The sequence below is a fragment of the Zonotrichia albicollis genome, chromosome 13 (genome assembly GCF_047830755.1).
Source record: "Zonotrichia albicollis isolate bZonAlb1 chromosome 13, bZonAlb1.hap1, whole genome shotgun sequence".
NCBI classification, from domain to species: Eukaryota; Metazoa; Chordata; class Aves; order Passeriformes; family Passerellidae; genus Zonotrichia; species Zonotrichia albicollis.
In genome coordinates this window covers 19,612,706-19,627,887 of record NC_133831.1, presented here as the reverse complement: position 1 = coordinate 19,627,887, position 15,182 = coordinate 19,612,706, and positions in this window count along the sequence as shown.

Below are 15,182 nucleotides of genomic sequence, written 5' to 3'. Positions count from 1 at the left end.
AGGCCTGATTTCCAATATGATAGCATTTGCAAAACTCTCATGAAACGTGAAAGGTTTGAATTCAATGTATGGTGGTTCAGCACAGCACTTCTGTGTTAGTTTTGCTGGGTTTTTTTTAAATAAACATAAAGTTTATTGAAGTTCTGTTGCTATAGTAAACACGGTTGGTGCTGTGCTTACAAATAAGTAAGTGTAAGAAGTGTTAACTTAATAAATATCTGAAAAGGATGAAAAATGTTAATAAAACTACCTTTTAAGCTCTGCATGAGTTATAACGATCCCAAAGTGTTTTGGCAAACCCTTATAACCATATCGTACTGGGAAAGAAAACTTTAAAAACTGTGCCTGGACCACCATGTCACTGTACAAATCTGGCTCCAGTAACTTGCCACAAGTATTTTGTCATTCTACAAGAAACTTGGCTATAAAAAAATGCCTTCTTTTGAACTTTAAGATTCAGCAGAACAAGCAGTCAGGTTTTTTACATGTTGTTTACACATGGAGAATGATGTATCATGTTCCTGCTGTTTTTCCCACAAGTACCCTGTGCACACCCAGGCGTGGTGTTGGTACAAAGCCTGTGATGCAGCAGGAATACAGGGGCTGGCACAGATGAGGGACTGAGGCACAGAAACTGCCCTTCTGCATTTCCCTGTGTGAGGTTCTGCTCTGCAGCACCCAGCAGAGCCCAGCCACCTGTAGCCCACAGACCATCTTGGGGATGAATTACCCTGAGTACAACAGAAAGATCCAAGCTGTGGACTGCTGAGCACGGTGCTGGCTCAGTGCTCAGCCTTTGTGCAGCTTACCAAGGCTGTGGAATCAGACGCATTTCAGGCCCAGACCCAGGGAGATGCAGGCACACAGCAGGAGCACAGAGCATGTCAGCACTGCCCAGCACAGCACACACATGCTCCGGGTGATGAGACATGGACAGAACCCCGTGTGCAAGGAATTCCTTGCATGGAAAACAGAAATCACTAAAGCAGTTCAACTGTATTGAGGCCACCAGCACAGCACACACAGCTTGATCTAAATTGTCCTTGTTGCTTACCTATATTCTCTAAACTTTGCTGAGGAAAACAGATCTGTTTTCAAAATTATTTTTTTTCTTACAAGGTGCATCCAAAGGAACCACAAAACTGACTCATATAGATAAGACACTATCTTAAATGAACTTAAAATGAAAGTCTACTTCACTTCTACATAGAAACTTCTGAAGGACTGGCAGATGGACAGATACAAAACAACCAAGTAAACTGAACATTTAATTTACACTTCTTGGCTTTTCTTTTACCATTAAAAGAAATTTAAAATATTTTCTTTTATCAGTGTTACAAGACTCTACCAAACACACACTGCACATTGATTTAATTTGTGTTCTCAATACATGGCCTCTGCAACATTTTGTTATGGTATTAATGACATAATTATTGCATTCAGATAGGCTGCATTAGTTGAATGAAGATAACCCATGGAGATCCACTTTGCTGCTCTGTTCTACTTTCTGTGTCCTTTTACATTGTGCATTTTCAAATACATGACAGAAGCTACAGGAATTCCGAGATTTGCATAAAACTAACAAGCCCTCAATTCTTCTGCTGGCATTCATAATTTTGCCATGGTGATTTTGAACTAGTGCCAGACCACGTCCAACCAAGGCAGCATTTCTGCCAGCATCCTGCAAAGGCAGGGTGCATCATAGCAGCCTTTCCCTTTTGCCTCTTTTCTGGCAGCCAAAGGGCAGACAAGGGAAAGAACTCAGGCACATAAACCACACACCTTGTACTTCCTCACAGCCTCCCTTGTGGAAGCCTATTGCAATGTCTTAAGAGAATCTTTCCCTATAAGACTCCTTCAGTATCATGAGGCAGGTATGGGACTGTGGCTGGGTCACTGCTGCTTATACCACATTCACACAATAAGAGAACAGTGTCTTATTTATTAATCCAAATTTAGATTTTAAAAAATACAAATTCCTGAACATATACTAGGTAGAATTTATCCTCCTCTACAGTCAATGGAGAGAAATGGGTGATTCATGTGACCTATTTTATATGTCTCTATGAAGTTGAAATGAATCATCTTCTAAAAGTACCTATTAGGACATGATTTGTCTCATCTTAATATAGACATTTAAAATAGGTCAGATGAACAGGTTATTCCCCTCCCTTGGCTATAAGAGGAGACCAGGTGACCAGATCAAGTGAAGATATTGTAGATAGCTAAAGTTGAGATGCATTCCAATTTGTGCATTTGGAGCAAGATTTTAAGGTTCTTTTTCCTCCTGGTCTCAAAGGGAGAGGTGACTTTCCTTTTTTTTAAACACAAAAAGACTACTCCTGCTTGCTATGCTCTGTAAAACACTCAGGAGATCAGAGGGAACAAAATGCTACTATGCTGGACAAGGTTCAATTAGGATGTACAAAAGCATGAGAGATCTCAGCTCTGTCACCATACTGAACACAGCCACTGTGTGAGTTACAGGTGTGTTAGGGCCATTCTTGTCTGTGTAGCTGTGGGTCTCTGGAATGTTTCAAGGAGTGTTTTCTGTTTCTGCAAGGAGTTAGAATGTCAGCACAAGAAGTTTCTTACTGCTTCGGTCCTAGGGCTTGCACTAATCAGCCCTCTTATGTAGAAATTTACTGTCCAGAAAAAGGCTGTGACCAGATCAGCCATTCCCACCAAGCTGAAACAGACAAACACATGCACGAACAGCTCTGCAATCTCTGCTCCTCTGGTACTCCTAGCCAACTAATCAGTGGGAGTACTGTGGCTTACACAGGATCAAGGAAAGTTTGGGCAAACCAACATAAGGGAAATCCAGTGACAGTTTCTAAATGCAGAGAAATCATTTCAGACTCAAGAATTCCCTGAATAACAAGTTGTGAGAGATTGAGAGATGATTGAGTGGAAGTATCATGATATGTTAACCCTATTATATTCTTCCCCAGGCATCTGCTTTGGTCACTGTTAGAGACCAGTGCCCTGTTCAGCAATTCTTGATCTGCCTACCACAAAAAATTAAAGTGGATCATGAGTGTTTCAGACCAACTGAAGACGTTCAATTAGTGTAGTCCCCATAGAAGAGAGGAAGAAAATTCTTGCACCAAGTTCAACTAAGCCACTAAGCTGGTCTGGAGGCTCCATACTGATTTCAAGAGACCCATGAGGTACTATTCAGTCTCTTCATGTCTGAGTAGCTGTACAATAATATCCACATTATTAAAATAAAATCTTGTTTCATAAGACAGTTTCCTCATATGTTCTGAGTATTTCCTACTGAGAGTGGGAAGGCATTAATAAAACTGGATTTAAAATTCTACAAATCAGCATAAATCTCTATGGAAAAAGAATATACTTCAGCTCTTCCCTGCTGTTGTATTATTGTTGAATACCCTATGGTTCTCCACAAATTCTTTTCTGTAGCACAAACCAGTGAGACGGATAATAGAACTTTTGTTTATAAATTCTATATTCTCTTTACTATAACGTCTAATATTTTAATAGCTCATCTTCCACACAATGGAATCATACTCAGAATTATGGCACCCTGGCAAATAGTTAAGGAGTTTAAGTGTATCAGTCTTAAATCAGGCCAAACAGGACTAACAGCCTAAAGCTGACATAGGCCCCCCTGGTCATGAACCAAGAGGTTTAGCAGTGTTGGTTCCTGTATTGGTTCCTTGGGTACTGCACTGGGGCTGCCTCCAGCCGATCACAAGGCTCCAAGCCCAGCAGTTCAGCCAAGGTTCAGCCCACCTGCCTGTGCCTCCATCCAGACCCTCCTCCATCCTCTGTCAGCAAGGATGATACTGTGTTAGACAGTGTCAGAAGTTGTACTGAAGTCAAGATGAACAATGTCCTCTGCAACATCCACCTTTCTTACAGAAAGGTTTGCCGGGCATTATTTCCCCCCTTCATAATCAATGCTGAGCACTCCCAGTCACCTTCTGTCCTAAGTGGGCTTGGAAGTGGGTCCCAGGGCATTTGTCCCATTGCCTGCCCTGGGATGAGGGTGAAGCTGACTGGTCTGTAACTCTCAGGTTCTCTCTTTTGTCCTCCTTGAAGGTATGTGTCACATTTGCTTTGTTTCAGAAAGCCTTTCCCAGTAGGGGTGACCTTTCACTGATAGCTGAGAGCGGCCTCTCAGAGATATCAGCCAGCTCCCCCACGAGTGCATCCCATCAGTTCCCATGGATTGGTACATCCAGCTTCTTGGAGCACCCCCTAACCTGACATTTTTTCTCTGAGGGTGAGTCTTCACTGCTTCAGGCTTTCTCACTGGCCCCATGAACCTGGGCTAGCTGGAGGCTGGTTTTGCCAGGAGAGAAGGAGCTGAGGAGCTCAGTAGCACCTTGGCACCTTGGCCTTCTCTGTGTCCTTGTCACCAACCCCCTCCTCATTCAGCAGCAGACCCACATTTTACCTGTGATACACTTGCAGAACCCCTGTCTGTTGCCCTTCCCAGGCCTGGCCTAATGAGACATCAGCTGGGCTCTGACTTTTCCAACCCCAACCCCACATTTGCCTGGGATGGTGGAGTTTGCAGTGTGGAACACTGAAGTTTGTGCCTAGAGCCAATCTCAAATTCAATGTACCAGCCCCAGAACTAAACATGAAATAGTCTTTTGTGTACAAACTGGCAGGAGACTGATTTTGCAAGGAGCACAAACTATCCCAGCCATCCATAATTTTCACTTCAGTAATTAAAAGAATCCAGATGTCATTCTCTGTATTCATTTAAAGAAAATTAGACAAAAGTAAATATTATAAGCAAATAAAAGAGTTTCAAACTGTTACAATGGTCCAAGCCTTTCTCATGGTTACAGCTGGGATCAGAGCTGTGCAGAAAGTAGGTTTTCTGCTATGTTGGAAATTCCATAATTTCTTTTTTCATTCTAAATGAGGAAAAAACTCTTTATTTATTTTCATACATTTTTAACATTCTTTTTAGGTTTAAACTGATGGTTCTGATTTTTATGCTTTTCTTATTACAAAAGAGTTTGTCTTCTTAATTTTAAACAATGGGCTAAAAATCTACTTTACAAGGTCATAATGTTCTATTCCAAAAATATAAAGAACTTCTGTTTCAAGTCTATTCAAATATTCTGCTCCAGTATTTTAATACATAGAGCATTGTCAAAAGTGAAGCATTTATATGGATTGCCATTTTGCAATGAAGAGCAGGTCCACGATAAATTTTCTGACCAGTTCCAATTTGAAATGTGAGAGAATACAGAGACTGTGCTTACAAGTTGCTTTGTATCTTCAATGGTATTACTTATCCCTTTCATCTTCTAGGAGCAAGGATGACTCAGAAAAACATGATCAAAAAATTCAGGTCCTGAATATAACAAATATAGTAATTATTTATATTTTTTAATCTTATTTTAAAGGTTTAAGATATCTTCTGAAAAAAAAATTTCCAATTCTGATTAATCTGACTCTTTATAGACCTAGGTTCATCTTCCCAGGGATTTTAGTGAGGAAGGTATACTTTCATTTCAGAAATTCAGTGTCTCTATTTCAGTTTTGCTGTAAAGGAAGAACATTTATTTCTGTCAGCTTCTTTTACAGCCATACTGCAGGGTGCCTCTGATTATGCTAAACATTTGGGCCAGTTAAAGCCAGTTAGCTTTATTTTATGTGTTTTTATACAGCAGATTTTTACATTTCCTTTGTTAGGACACCAGGGCTTTTTCACCACATGAGATGCAAAAATTAATAATACTTTGTTTTCCCAATCCTCAGTTAACAGTCACAACATACAGCATCCAGCCTGACCCTGAACAAGAACTCTGGGCCCGTCAGATATTCCAAATAGTACAGACATAATCCTATTAAAAAGATAAAACAATATAAGAGAAAACAAAGCAAAAGGAATCTTAAGTATGTATATTCCTCTTTAGGCTTCACAACTGAGCAGTCCCTCTGAAGCCATCACATTTCATTACAGTGGATCTTTCTGGTCCAGCCCTGTGCATAGAAAAGGCAGCTGCATATCCTTGAGTTCTTTCCAGCCTGCATTCGGCACAGATTTCGAGTATAGGATGAGTATCTGACCTTTAAAAAAATCTTAAATTCAGAATATATAAAACAGGCTGCTTAGCCATTCTTCTTATTTCTAAAGGAGATTAAATGCAGTTGAAGAAACTACACTGCATTCAGAAACTGGACCCTTTGGAAGAAAGGGTGACATTTTCTCAGAAAGAAAAAGTCCACAGACTAGGACTTTTCAACTGTTTCAGTATAAAAGAGCCAAATATAAAGAACAGGAAACCATTCTGTACTTTCAGAATAATGTGAAAAAGACAACCCAAGAGAGCTTTAATACCTGAAATGCTCTTAAATCCTAAAGAAAGACTTTTTGTAATACTATATCAAAAGGGGAAAGGGAAATAGCCCAACACAGTGCTTTCCTTTTTTCAGCATCATATGGATGTGGAAAGTATGTTAATTCCCGTATTCTCAAAGGAAAACAAATAGCATAAAGAGACAGACAGGAGAGGAAGAGAGCAGTATGTTTAAAATAATAGAGAAACCCACCACTCATTTAAGCTGTTAGCTCTGGGAAGGCTCAGGCTGTGTGTCCAATCACAGGACCTACAGTTTATGTCAAGGCTTGTTTCAGATGCATTCTGCACCAACTCCACCAAACACAAACACAATTAGAGCATTCAGCATCAGACAGTAGGAGATCCCCTTTGATGTTGGGATAAAATGAGGATATGCATGGTTTTGTCCAAAATGACAACCATCCCAGGTTTACTAATGGGTATCTAATAGAAAAAGAGAACTTTATGATGCTCATTAATTACCAAACTGTCATGTGCTTCTGGCAGAAAGAAAGTAATCCTCTTCTCCAGATTAGACAGCCACCACAAAGGACTTCAAAGAACTTTCAGTCCCCTCCCCTGAGAGCTGCCTTGCATAAACCTCACAGCACTAACCGTGCAAATTAAAAGAAGGGAGCAGTTGACAAACCCTTCCTGATACATGCGCAGTCTATTGCTGTTGGCAGTTCAGACACGAGCCCTTATTCTGCTGGCAGATGTGCACATTCCCTGCACAGAAAATGTGCTCTAAAATTCACACAAAACTTTACAAATGATCAGTAAACAATGCTCTCCATTCTTGCTTTCAAACCCGGAGATATTTGTGCTGAAGATCCTTTGGCAGCAATAAAAATTCTTTTTTAAGAACATGAAAATGTAGAAGAAATACAGCTGAAAGTCTAGTTCTCAGAAATTTTCCTCAGATGCTGTTCTTAATAAGGAGCAGCTAAAATATGCCTTTTTCTGGCAATTTGCCACAATGGGTATAAAGGGCTACAGAAATCATCCAATATGAGAATGGATGTGTGAGGGAGCATGAAGCACTTACAGTGATTCTCCTAGTTTAAATGGTCAGACATTTATGGAGTTGGAGATTTTGCCTTCAGCACAAATTCCTTCCCTTGCTCTTACATTTCTATAAACTCTTTCCATGTAGCTTTTTTATTTTTCCCAGAGACTGAACTACAGACTTCAAAGTAGGCAGTACATTTCACATATTTATGATTGTCACCCAAATACATGTATTTATGGTTGTTTTCACAAAGGTCTGAAACAGTGATAAAGTCTGAATTGTCTATCAGGACGAGTGAGGGGACAGGTACTTGAGATATTTGGATGGATTCCAGATGACAGGATTGTGTTCCCCAACATATTTGCCTTTTGTTTTCTTTATTTACTCATGTAGATTCTAATCACTTTACTGACAAGGTGAAAGACAATGAGCCCCATTATGATTTAGAATTTGAATATCCTTATTCAAAGCATCCCAAGCAGCATTTGGTTAAAGCTCTGTGCCTTGGTCTTGCTGGACAGATCAAAGTTTTAAAAGGTGCCCCACAAATTTTATTTTTAAAAAATTAATTTAAATTTTAATTCGAATAAGGTTTTTCTCCAACCAATTTGACAGACATTTTATGACAATGATTGCCAAAAGCATACTGCTGCCCAAAATAGGAGTGGCTTTATGTTTATTAAGAACATAGAAGTCCAGGGGAAGTAGTGTTGAGTGAGAAACAGTACTGAAATAAATAATCATGGGGACCGTCAAAAACTGTTCCTTTGTTCATACCACTTTTCAAACAGCACTTTTCGGTACATCCTGGTGAACCTGTTCCAAACCCTAAACACTTTGAAAGAGTCCCTCCTTCCCAAGTAATGTGTGTACTACTTCTCAGTTTGATTTTTAAACAGCAACAACATGCCCAGGAGAAAATAGGTTTAATTTTCCTTTTTTTTTTTTTCTATAAATGAGTGATTTAAATCCTTGAAAGCTCTAGGGTTCCATCAGAAACATGATGTATGCTGAACATGACCAACCTAGGTCACAGCTACATATGTAAAATATTAAATGAGGCTGGCTGACATTTGTTATTCAACCTTCTCAGTGAAAAAAAATCATCTTTCAGAGAGTAAACCCCACGAATATTTCAACCTAAATTAAAATTTCATAGTAGAGAAATGTCAAGAACTTAGAAAATATGAGCACAAAACTGGAGAAAATGGAGTTTTGTCTGAGAATTCTTTCTCTTTTCACCTTCTATTGATTGTCTCTGAGGATGAAAAGCACATTTCCTGTTGTTTCTACCGTTAAACTCTTCATTATTGTTTTTACTCACTAAACATGTGTTTTCTGGAGTATTCTTTTTCTATACTAGTAACTACTAAGGGCCTCAACATTTCTGAATTACCATGGGCAGAACCTTGACTTTCTTATGAGCTCTCCAAAAAGAGCATTTAGAATGGACCCATTTATGCACAACAAAATAAAAATGTGATATTTGAATGTGAGGCGGTCTGTGTTTGGTCAGGCACAGAGAAGCTGCCTGGCAGGTGCCATCTCCAGCTCTCCACCATGGGAACCAGAAAGTGCCCTACACTGAGGGAAGAACAAGCACTGCTCACACTGAGAAGTCAAATGAAACATGATTTCAACCAGTAAAATAGCACCATTGTATTGTTCTCTTGATGCCACTTCCTGTTGCTTTCTCTGGTGTGAAATCACCAGAAATTATTTTAAATTATTATTAAAGACAAACCAAGTATTTGATTAGTTTGCAAGTTAGCTAAAGATGACCAGAGCTGTAGGTTGAACAGACACAGGATTTTCTTTTCTACCCGTTTTTAGAGGTTATCCACTACAGCTGAAAATCCAGTGCTCATCCTCACTTTGTACTTGCAATTCAGCTGATGCAAAAAAGCAGGACATAATCTTCTACACGACATCCTCTGTTAAGAACATCCTCCTCCTCCACCTTCTTCCCCAAACATAGCTAAGAAACTGTAGTTTCTTCAGCACAAATTCAAAACACAGCCCTGTACCAGCCTCTCTGAAGAAAATTAACTCTACCCCAGCTGAAACCAGCACAGAAACAGAGTCAGGAGTGAGGCACTCCCAGCTCAGTGTCACAGGCACCCATTTCTGAGGCAAGTTCTCTCCTGGGAGGTGAACAGAAGTGATGCATTCATACTCCTTCCCCTGCCAGGCATTCATCTGTGATTTTTGTCTCAATAAAAGCAAAATCACAATTCCTGAATGGATATATTTCTGGGGACACACCAGCTTTCAGGACATGCCCACAAAAATGTGGCTCCTTTTGTTGTCTGTTTTCTTTAGTGAATTTCCGTGGAGAACTCTTGTTCCAAAATTCCCTGGTTGGCATCAGACAAATAAGTAATTCTCCTGAATATGAGATAATTTCCATTAGTTTTCCTCTGGTTAAGTCACAGTTCAAAGAAAAGAAGTCCTGGGAAAATTTTGGAATAAGATGATCCTTGCAGGCAGAAGTTGCATTGATTTCAATCAAAAATGCATTCACAGAGGAGTTTGTACTGAATTTTTGTGCTGCGTTTTCAAACACGTGAAAGAGGCAGTGAAAGAACAAATGAAGAAAGCTAAAAGAAACCCAAGGCAAACAGACAACATTATCTGAGAAGAGATAAGAAAAAGAGTTTTAGGGTAGAGGGCTGGATGGACAAAGGCCTGGGTCTGTGGGTGCTGTTATTAATCCCAGCTATGCTCAGGGAAACAGGGCTCTGCATATTCCTTGTGACCAAACAGATTTGTCCCAGAGAAAACAATTCACTCCATAGCCAACTTCTCCTCCTAACAGAAACAAGCTAAAATTGGCAAGCCCCTTAGGTCAAAAAGAGATTAGTGGTGTTAGCAATGAGATCTGAAGTGTAAGAACAGAAATTTCAAGTTGTTGTTCCTGCTCAGCCAAAGTGCAAGCTCTGGCATTTTTTCAGTTCAATGTCAGACTCAAATGAATGGCTCACAGGACAGTCAGAAAGGGCAGGAAGGTTTAGCAGTCACCTAGTCTGATCTAGCACCAGCGATGGTCCAAAATTTTTTCCCCTCCAATCATTCCAATCCTGGAGCAGCCCCTGATATGCTGGAACCAGCCAGCATGGGCCAGAACTGGCCACAGCATCACTAAGATGTACAAGTCAGGAGGGACTAAAAAGACCCCACTTGAACTGGCAAACGACATGAGGAAATTTGTATTTTTGGCATTTTCAAGAACTCATAAGGTCTTCCAGGATAAACAGGCAAGGAACCAGTTTATACACACTCAGATGTATCTGGACTTGCAGATCAAGATCAGGGGAGAAAAGAAGCAACAGTCATTCCAGGAGTCTGTGGATTTGCTGATAGAACCTGACCCTTTCCCTTTTCCTCTCAGCAGTGAACTTCACAGGAAGACAACTGGAGCTGAAAAAGATGCCAGCTGATTGATAATTGTTAGCTGAGACAGCACAAGTGGGAGCCTGATCCTGGGAAAGCAGAAGTCTGAGGTGTTTTGAGATGTTTCTGTGCAATTTCTACAACAATCAATTCAGTTGGTAGAAAAAGAGTAAAAGGGAACAACTGAAACATTAAATGAAGTAATTAAACCTCCTGGCATGAAAAGCTTTCCCCTAAAAAGAACTGGCCAAGTCCCCAGATGATCACAGACACACAGAAGTTTAAAGGGTGTAGGAAGCTGATTTGTGAAATTGCCAGAAAGTGAAAACTTCAACGTACTTTGGATGGGAAGGAAGAACCCTTATAGTGGTCAGCAAACTGTAATTGGGAAGTTGTAGGAGTTCATTCATCCCTTCCACACACATAAGATAATGCACACACAAGGACTGCTCCTTTTCTAGTCTGCCCATAAGTTAAGTTTTTACAGAGCCCAGTGATGGAGGCTGAGCCTGTAACAGAACTATGAGTGGTGCTTTGGAACAGGGAATGCTCATGTTCCACAGTGCTCTACCTCCTGGCTATAGATTTTAGTTCAGTAGGACATTTCTACTTGAATTTTCAAGAGAACAAATTTATGATCTGGGGCAACCACGTATTGCTGCCATAGCTTTATAGGTTTAACACAAACAGGCTTGCATATAGGGATGGCAATAATGCTTTGTCCATTATTACTGTACTGAAAAATCAGCAAATGCTCTCCCAACCAGAGCAACTACCAGGTAAAGACATCCAAACAAAAGTACATTAGACAAAAACCAGATGGCCCCTTGTGCCTCTGTTAACTCCTGTTAATATGCCTGAAAGAACTGGGTCATCAAAAGCACGACTACACCCAGAATTTATACAACTGACAAAGTTCCCACTTCATTGACTGGAACAATGGATTTGTTCTTTCAGTAACAGCCTACAGGGTGCTGAAATACTTACCTGAGAGGGATGCTGTATTGGAACAGAATGTCACAGTGAAATCATCTGGTAAATGAAGCACTCCAGCATGCAGCTTTTCTTCAGATAGTCATGCTTAATGCTTTTTCCATCACAGAAGAAAATCCTGGTATTTCAAATTGAAATAAAGATGTGGGATATGGAACAATGTACAAATTACTACTGGGCCTTTTAAGAGACAGAATTACTCTGGCTGAAGCTGTTGCTATTATGAGTCTCTAAGCTGCAAGCTGACAAATATCCATGTTGTGTCTTAGTTTACACAACCCTGATCATGGGTTTTTCTAAATGACCAACAATTAATATTTCATGCAATCTTTTTTTTTTTAAGCCATTTGTTCATTCTATTGTGTGATTACAAAACAAAGACACCTACAGCAAATATAAGGTAAGGGGTCCTTTCACAAAGGAAAGCAGATATCAATTCTGAACCTCTACAAACAAATGCAGAGTGGAAATGCACCTGATTTGCTAGCCCCATATCTAAAGCAAACATTTCTAGGACACTTTAACAGTTTTGTATCTTTAAGACAAGCACTTACACAGTTCAGACATGAAAACGTTGCTGTGATATGGGGCCTCTGTCAAGGGGCTAACACCTCACAATATGTGGCCTCTATCAAGGGGCTAACACCTCACTTGCTTTACAGACAAGTAACCTCCCTTTCCTCCTCCATTTCCTTCTTATTTTCAAAGCTTTCCCAAAAGTTTTAGCCATATGAAGTGATAGCAATGATTCAGAGATACAATTCTTTAGGTCCTGTTTTCATCACAGGAAGAAAACCCACGTGCTAAGCCTAATTAAAGAATTAAAGCCTAACAAATCCCTTTTAAAACAGTTCACACTACCCATGCAGTGTTCATTTTCCTGCTACAATACCATCTTGCCCTGCCTGAATTTACTGTATTCCTTAAAAACATCTATTAATCTTAAAGAATTGCTTATAATTATTCCAAATAGCTTCAGCTAGCAAAATATAGAGCATGAGCTCATCTTTCCATTGAGCATGATGGAAAGAAAGGGAAAACCAGTTGGAGGTAAACGGTAAAAAAGAGTTATCTGTACTAATGAACTGTGCTGTAAAATAATCTTAGTTGACTGTACAACAGTCTTACTCAGAAGCAGGCCTAAACAAATTCTGAAGTTATGTGGAAGGGATTGTTGGAGTTGCCTAACCTAGTTAAGAGGTTAGAATGTGTTGGGTGAAGGTTCTATACTGGATTCAGGTATAACATGCTTGGGATGAAGCAATGAACAGATTCACAGCAGTAATGCTGATTGGAATGCAGGTGTTTATCATGAGGGTCACATGTCAAAGTAGGGCCATTGAACAAATGGAAAGTGTTAGATCATGATCAGATAGCAGATGCTTTCATAACAGAGATCTCTGGTTAATAAGGCTCCTCACGTAGGTCACTAAATGGGTGATGGGAAATAAGTTAGTCATGCTTACCCAAAGTGTTAACCATAGAAATGCTTCCATAAAATCAGAAATTACCCATCTATTGCTGGATGCTCCCCAAGCTTGAAAGCATTGCACCAAGCATGCAAAATGCTGATACCCACAAAGCACTCCAGATGAGTCTGGTGTACCCAGCCATTGACAGCCCATAACTGTGGGGGCATAATAGCTGATCTTGAGAGGATGATCAGAGCAAATAAACTTGTTGCCCGATTATATTTGATGATATAAAGTTAACAAATTGGGAAAATAGCTCTATTTACTCTGAAGGCTCTTCTGGGGGTGTTTGTATCTTGAAAATAATCCCAATGTTAATGCAAAATTGTGAGTTCATTTGCTATTTAAAAAATAATCAGTATAATAGCTGTTAAGAAGATTTATCTGATGATCCTGTTGAGGGTCAGAACAGCTTATCTGTTCTGAGAACTGTAAAGATAATATTAAGCATGCAAAGGAGCAGCTATAGAGCTAGACAAAGCTGCTCAGTAAATCAAAAGGCTCCCCTGCTATGTTACACAGCACACAAACAGCTTCAGCTCCAGCTCTGCACACACTGACAGCTACTTACATGAATTTTAACACTAGGACACAACATTGAAATGATATTTTCCGAGCAGTATTTTTCCTATTCTGCTGTCCTCTACTCTCTGGCAGCCTTCTCTGAGTGACTAACTTCCACACGTGAGAGAGGCAGAGAAGGCAGAAATGCTGGTGCAGTCTGACAATGAGCACTGGAAGCTGGAGCTGGCTCCTTGGGCTGTGGAAGAGCTCAGAGCTTCCCTGGTACAGGAAAGCTCCATGCCAAGGTGAGTGTGCACAGCGCACATAAAGCCTAAAGCCAGCTACAAAATAAAACTCCAATTTAACCCTCCTCTTGAAATCTCAAGATGCACATCACAAATAAACACTTAGATATGGAGAACATACACTTCAAACCAGAAGTTCTCCTCGTGCCTCTAAAGTAGGAATGTCAAGTTTCAGCTTTGTGAGCTGATAACCCAGTTAAGGATGCAACCAGCAGTTCAACAACTGCTCAGCTGTGTCATTTTCTGACCAGCTTCTCTTTTTCTACTCTAGAGTAAACACAGATGACAAGGCCAAATATGTAGAATGCAGACACACAAAAAACCCCAAACAACAAATCAAAACAAAACCAGTGGCTCCATACCCACAGGGGAGAGCCCAGTCTGTTCTCTTGCAACCAATGTTGGTTACAAGAGAAATTCCTGTGAAGGCAGATTTCTGTGAGAGAGAAGTTGTGCACAGCACAGCTCTGCCAGGCTGGGCAGGGAGGGTGAGCATTACTGGGGTCACTTCTCACACAGGAAATGAGGGACAAAGGGATCAATTGCTCATTGGAAAGAGAATTAAATCAACCAGAAATTAGCAATGAGGGATGGGGCAGATGTAGCACATTAAGACTGATGGTGTTGTTCTGGTGATTTAAGTACAGATTGCAGTATCTAAGACTTTAAAAATAAAAAGTTTATGAACTAAAGTACTGCAAATAGATTTCTGTACTTTGTGAGCTACAATAAGGTGATGACCCATGTCAAAGAAAACAAATTCTAACATTTAGACTGTATTGAAATGAAACATTCCTTTCAAGTAAACACCTCTGTAATAATCCTAGATTATACATACTTGGATAAAGACAATTGAAAAAAAATTAAAATCCGAGAGTAAAATATTTCAGGGGTGAACAATATTAAGGGAACATTTTGGGTTCTGCAAGCCATACTGCCGCTTTAAGACTAAAAACAAATGAACAAAAAATTTGATGGGGTTTCTCCCCATGGAGAAATATGTTTTGAGATCTGCATTTTTGCAGAACCTTGAGGAGCAATGGGGTTCTCTCTCAGCAAAGCAGAGTTCATCCAGCTGCCTAATGAGGTAAGAGTGAGTGCTGAGATGGAGCATTGGCAGGCAGGACAGGCTCCTCAGTTTGGTAGTCAAGGAAGAGAAGGCATA